The sequence below is a fragment of the Mauremys reevesii genome, linkage group 8, assembly GCF_016161935.1.
Source record: "Mauremys reevesii isolate NIE-2019 linkage group 8, ASM1616193v1, whole genome shotgun sequence".
In the NCBI taxonomy this organism is placed as follows: domain Eukaryota; kingdom Metazoa; phylum Chordata; order Testudines; family Geoemydidae; genus Mauremys; species Mauremys reevesii.
Window position 1 is genome coordinate 1,821,141 of NC_052630.1, and position 6,507 is coordinate 1,827,647.

The window sequence follows — 6,507 nt, forward strand, 5'->3', positions numbered from 1 at the left end:
CAGGGCAGCCCCAAAGCCCTGCATGTGGCCTGGCGAGGGGCTTTTGTCCTTGGGTCTCTCCCCAGCTGGCTCTGGGGAGGCAAAATCCATTGTGCCAAGGGTTGTGTTTCTTGCACGCTTCTGCCCCCTAGTGGCTTGCACTGTGCTCTGCCTCGCACCAGCCTGGGAAGGGGAAGGGCTATTTGAATGAAGCTAGAAGTGTCAGAAATGCAAACCACAGGGCAAACGTCTGGCCAGCAGAGCTTGGGTTTGCTGGGTCCCTGGCCGGAGCCGGAGCTGGAGCCGAGCAATGACCTCAGCTTAGCTCCTGCCTAGCATTCTAAGGAAGGAAGAAATAACTCCTTATCCTTGAAAAAACAATGAGGCGTCCTTGTGGCACCCTAGAGACTAACACAAGCTTTCGTGGGCTAAAACCCACTTCATCAGATGCAGCAGGCAGACTGGGAACCACTCTCCCCACTGGGTCAGCCCAGCGCTCCGTCTAGCCCAGTATCCCGTCGTCCAGCAGTGGCTGGGGCCAGGTGCTTCAGGACAGGGCAATTATCCAGTGACCAACCCCCGTGGTCCACTCCCACCTTCTGGCCATCAAGATTTTTCAGGCCCAACTCATGATTCTTGAATGCTGGGTGTTGCTGGGCCTGATCTGCAGGTTTATGCCCCGTTGGCACATGATGGGCTGAAAAACCACAAATGTATTTGCTGCTATTTATAGTTTAACAAAAGGAAACTAAAAGGCCTCGAGCCTAATGCTCAGAGGAGGAGCAGTTTCCCATACAAGCCATATGTGCCATACAGCCCAGGCCAGCCCATATGCTCTATAAGGCCATGCCAGCCATATATGCTCTACATGCCAGATAGCCTATGAATGCCATACAGCTGATGCTGACCGTAATGCCATGTGTGCCATACTGCCCATCCGTGCCATACTGCCCATGCCAGCCAGCCATGCCATACTCATTTCTTGGCAGAGAGAACATTTCAGAGCTCCCATGCGGCTCAGTTCTGTCATGTGCCCCCAGACTCAGCTCCAACCCCCCAGCAGAGCCGGGTAGCTCAGTAAAGAGCCCTCGAACTGGCCTAACAGTGCTTGTCAAAGGTGCTCCCGTCACTTCTCCCCGTCTGTCCGCCTACCCCGTGCCCATCAGCGTGGCGTGGGAATGCCTCACTTGAGGCTTGATTTCGCTCTCTCCCTGGCTGGTGTCGGGCCGCTCCTGTCGGTGCTGCTGGCGTGACGGAGCGCAGGCCGGCTGAAGGCCAGGCCAGGCGCTTGCGCTCTGCTCTGAGCAGCGGAGGTTGGTACTTTTCCTGACCTCCCAGGACCTCCCCAGTTCCAGACTCCAGGGCCGGGTTGCGCTGAGCTCCCCGCATGAGAACAGGGCGCTCAGGGTTACTCTGGTGGGAGCCAGCGGATGGCAGAGCGGCCCCGCCAGCACTGTGCTAGACCGGGCACAGCGCTCTCCTGCTGGCGACACGGAGCGTGGCAGGAAGGTGGGTCGATCGCTACGCACTGAGCAGTGAGCCGGTGGCATTAATGCAGCTCGGCATTTGGTGCTTGTGAGGAAGCCAGGTGGGCAGACGTGCAGACAGTGGCTGGCGCAGATGTTCCGCATTAAGGAGCTCTTCCCCCCTCCCCCCTTCCAGCCTGGTTAGTATTAAAATTAAAAGCAGCGTTTCCAGATTGGTAGCTGTTCTCCAAGACCTTAATTAGCGAATCTTTCTCCCCCCCTTTGCCCCTCCGGCTGTAATCTAATAATCAAAAAACCAAAACCAGGCCCTTGTCTGAGGGATCGGGAGCGGCTGGTACCGGTAATTAAACACTTCAGTTGCAATTATTTTTGCAATTAGATAAGTCTCTAATTGTTATCATAGGTGGCAGGGTTGGGTTTTTTTGTGCCTGTGCCAGTGAGCTATTCTCCAGGGGCTGGGATCAGCATGGCTGCTGCGGGTGTAACCCCCACACAGGGTGGCTCCAGGCACCAGCGCAGGCAGCAAGTGCTTGGGGCGGCCAATGGAAAGGGGCGGCACGTCCAGGTCTGCGGCGGAGGGTCCTTCATTCCCTCTCTGAGCTGCCGTCGAAGTGCCGCCGATCGGCTTTATCTTTTTTTTTTTTGGTTCGCTGCTTGGGGCAGCAAAAAAGCTGGAGCTGGCCCCGCCCACACACCTTCTGGGTGTGGCATTGGCCTATCGAGCGGCACCGAGACCACTTAGAGAGAGTTAAATGAGTCTGTCCTACAGCCTTAGCTAACAGCTAGCTGAGGCTCGTGCACTAAGCTCCAGAGGTCCCAGGTTCGATCCTGCCCGCCAGCGACCTGGGTCTGTCGGTGTTACACGGGCATTTCCGGTTCCAGCCCTTGCTGCTTTGCCCAGAGAATGGAGATCCTCCCAGACGCTAAACGGGGGCTGGACTCCTCTGTGCAGGGCCCTGGGGGTGCTGTCCTGTCCTAGGGATCCCTGCAGGACCTCAGTTGCAGCCTGGTGCTGTGCCTGGGGACGGGGGAATCCCAGAGGAAGAGTCTAGGGGAGTTTCAGCTCTTCTCACTCCAGTTCAGTCCTGCTGCGTCGAGTGCCCTGCAAGGCCTCCGTGCCCTCAGCTCCCACCACAGTGAGGCGGGACGTAGAACTGGCGGGCGACTGGCAGCCACACGTGGCTCCAGCCCCCGGGGTGTAGAGGGCCAGAGAGGGGCTTTCACTACAGACAGCACCCACTGGGCTCTGGCCTGGCCCTGTCTCCTCACACAGCCCATCTCTCAGCCAGCCCCGAGCTGCCCCGCACCCAGACACGACCTGGACAACACCAAAATAAAGCCCCAGCATGGGCCCGGCTCCCAGAGGCTTTTCCATCAGCCGTGACCCAGGGACCCCAGCAGGAGCCTGATTACACCACACGGTGCCGGGGCTGGCTCTGAGCAGGGCTGATTTATGCCCTTGGACCGTATGCACCCTGCACCGCATCTCGTGTGGCATTTACCCCCGGGCAGTGCAACATGCTCCCAGAGCAGAACAGGCGTGTCCCAGCCATGCTTTGCCCCGGTGCAAGCGACGCCAGGCGCAGAGCAGCCGTGCAGGAGAGCTACTTGCGGATTTGTTGATAAAACTTTGGTCAGAAAACCCTAATTTGTTGAAACCAAAACTGTTTGTGGGAAAGGGTCGTTCTGAAAAATTTGGGGGAAAGGAGTTTTGAAATGGCTGAAGTGAAAAATGTGGGGGTTTCTTTGTTTCCAAATAGCTTTGGGTTTAGAAATTGAAGCAACTGACCGTAACACTAAAAAAAAAAAGGGAAACGAAACATTTCCAAAACGGCGAGACAAAATCTTTAGCTTGACCCGAACGGATTTTTTTCAGCTTATTGGTTCACAGAAATTTCCGAGTTTGTGATTCTTTGGTCCTGATTTAGGACTGGAATTTTGTTGGCAATCTCAATCTTCCCCCCAGGACGTATAAACCGTTCCCCACTCGGAGCAGGAACCCTTTGAAATCTGCCTGGCTAGGGCTGAATTCTGCGCTAGGCGGGTGGCTTGTGGGAGGCGTTTTCAGGGTCACTCGATCCTCACAGGGGGAGCTGGGGCAGCCTTCTGGGAGAAGAGAGGCGGCCTGAGGCCTGGAGCGGCTGTCCCCTGGCAGCAGGCAGGTGGTGCTCTCGCACCATCCTCGTGCTTCCCGGTGCGCTCCCAAGCTCCCCGCGTTTCGCAGAGATGAGGTGGGTGAGGTTCTGGCTTTTACTGGACGGGGCGAGCCAGACGCCGCCCAGCTACACAGAGCTGGTCTGCAGGGCTGGAGAGAAGTTTTGCAGTGAATTTCTGTCTCTCTTTGGGACTCCCCTGGGTGTGTACTGTGGCATTACCCGTTACAGTCTGCCTGGGCCAGCCTTTAAACCCTGGCCCCCTCCCCACCTTTTGCAGCCCTTTGCCCCCGCAAGACGTTTCGAGGTCTGCGTTGAGCTGGGAGAAGCGACGTCTCGGTATGAGGCGGCAGAGGAGCCCAGACGTCCCATCCAGCAGAGCTTTGCCTGGCATCATCGGCGGCCGGCGCTGGCACATGGTTGGCAGGAAGCCAGTGGGGGAAGGACATGAAACCAGCCAGTTCTGACCCAGGCATCAGTCACTGCCATTATTCCCTCGAGTTCCGCTTGGAAGTGGCCATCAGGCCTCCGGGAGGAAAATAACCCTGTGTCCCCTTCGACGGCACGTCTGGGCCGGGGGGAAGGGAACAGATTTTGGTGGGTCACTGCGGAGGTGAGTCTAGGTGAGGGAGCTGTGTCACTGGCTGCCTGCAAGCCCCAGATCTGGCTGAGCGGGGCTGGGCATGGCACCGGGCTGTGGGGACAATGGGGAGCGTACGCTGGTTTCGCACTCCCCCGGCCCCAGCGCCGCCAGGGGCTGACAGCCTCAGGGCTGGCTTCATGCTACCCAGAGATTCCCCTCCGCCTGGGGAATCCTCACGTGCCCTGCCGGGGTTGTTTTCTAGCCCCTTGGCACACTGGAGTGGCACCAAGGAGCCAGCCCTGTGATGCCCGCTGGAGCTATGGCTGCTCAGTCTCCCTGAAAATCAGCCTCCCGTGGTCTCCAGCTGGGAACCCCCCAAACTGAGATGCCTAAATGTAGTAGCTGCTTCTGGCCCTTTTGGCCTACGCTTTTCCCGGGCCCAAGGTGCTAATGCTGAGCTCACGAGTCAGAGACGGACGCTCTCCCTTCCCGCTTTGCAGATTTCTCCCCTTCCGGCAGCGAGCGGCTGCTAACGAGCCCTGCCTGGCGCGCGCTGGGGCCGGAGTGGACAGCAGGTCGCCTGGCTTGCAGCGGGTTTAGGGGCTGCTCTTCTGAACAGCATTTCCCAGCTGTGCTGACACCAAACGGGGTCCGATCCCCGAACGCTCCAGGGGCCCTGGGAGTGAAATTTGGAGTTGCTGCCGGGGTGGGAGGCAGGGAGCATCCTGTCACCCTGCCAAGCAGCTGGGCAAAGGACGAACGTGTGTGCTAGTGTGGGGAGCTGCCTGGACCCCACAAGGCAGGAGCACCCTCAGTGCCACACACTGCGCTGCGCCCTGCCATTGCACCCGGCTTGGGCTGTGCCATCCCTGTTCTGCCACAGGCTGGGTCAGGTGCCCCGGGGCAGGGGCCCACATGTCTCTGCAGGGGAGAGCAGCCCCGTGACTGACAAATGCCCTGGGAGCCCTGCTCTGACAAACAGCCTCCTCCCAGCCATTGGGCTCATCGCAAGAGACACCGCGCCCGGAGCCCATTTCCCGGGCACCCACGGGGACCATTTCAGGAAAGGCAAAGACCCAGGGTGGGAATGGCTGATGCTACAGCCAGGCGGGGGGCTGCACCATCCGCTCCTCTCTCCGACAACCCCACCTGCCTGAGGCTCGCCTGAGAGCCGGGCCAGGAGCCCCCACGGCCCCGCAGGGGAAGGATCGGACATCAGCACTCGCTGCAGGACAGGAGGGGTCAGCTTTATTCGGTCCTAACGTGGTGCTGAGAGGTAGCCCCCAGGGGCTTCCCCTCACGCTGGCCCCACACACACGCGCACCCCCCCCTTCCTAACGTGGTGCTGAGGTAGCCCCCAGGGGCTTCCCCTCACACTGGCCCCACACACACGCGCACCCCCCCCCTTCCTAACGTGGTGCTGAGAGGTAGCCCCCAGGGGCTTCCCCTCACGCTGGCTACACACACCCACCCCCCGGGAGTTTTCAGCCCCCCTGGGGCTCACACAGGTAGGGAGCAGAGGGGGAGGCATTCTACCCTGGAGACCAAGCTGAGGCCTTGGCTCTTTGCTCGGTCCCCCAGCCATCAGCTCAGCAGGGCTGGACTTCGTGCTAGGAGCTCTTCAGGATGCACCTCCCCCTGGGACTGAGCTGGAAAATCTCCTCAGCCGGGGAGGAGGGTTGACATGACCCGAGCGCCATGTAGATGCCTCAGTAGCACATGGACACCGGGCCTCAGCTTATCAGGAGCCATGAACAGCATCTCCCCAAACAGAGACAAGGGAAAATGGTGCCCGAGCCTGGGAACCTGAGGTGGCCTCGTGATATAGTGCCAGCTGCACTGGGCTGTGGGGACACAGGGGGTCCAGCCCCAAACACCCCATCCCGGTGGGTTGTACCCGCCCTGGCACAGCCCCAAGTGTCCAGCTCCTCCCTTTCTTCCGCACCGTTTATCTGGCTCACAAGATCTCACTGAATTGACCCAACACGGTCCCTGGCCCCGCGAGCTCACAGGCTGACCTAGCCGCGTCGAGCCGGGAGAGGGGGGCCGGGTAGGGAGGAGAGGCAGAGAGCAAGGGGCGCCATTCTGGGGAGAGGCTTGTTTCCTCAGATGTAAATAATTTAATTTGTCCCCACCCATATATATATGTACAGGGGTGTGTACATACATACACCCACGTGCACACCCACAGCCGTGCCCACACGGGTGTGTACACACATGCACCCACTTGCACACCCACAGCCCTGCCCACACGGGTGCATACACACATGCACCCACTTGCACACCCACAGCCGTGCCCACACGG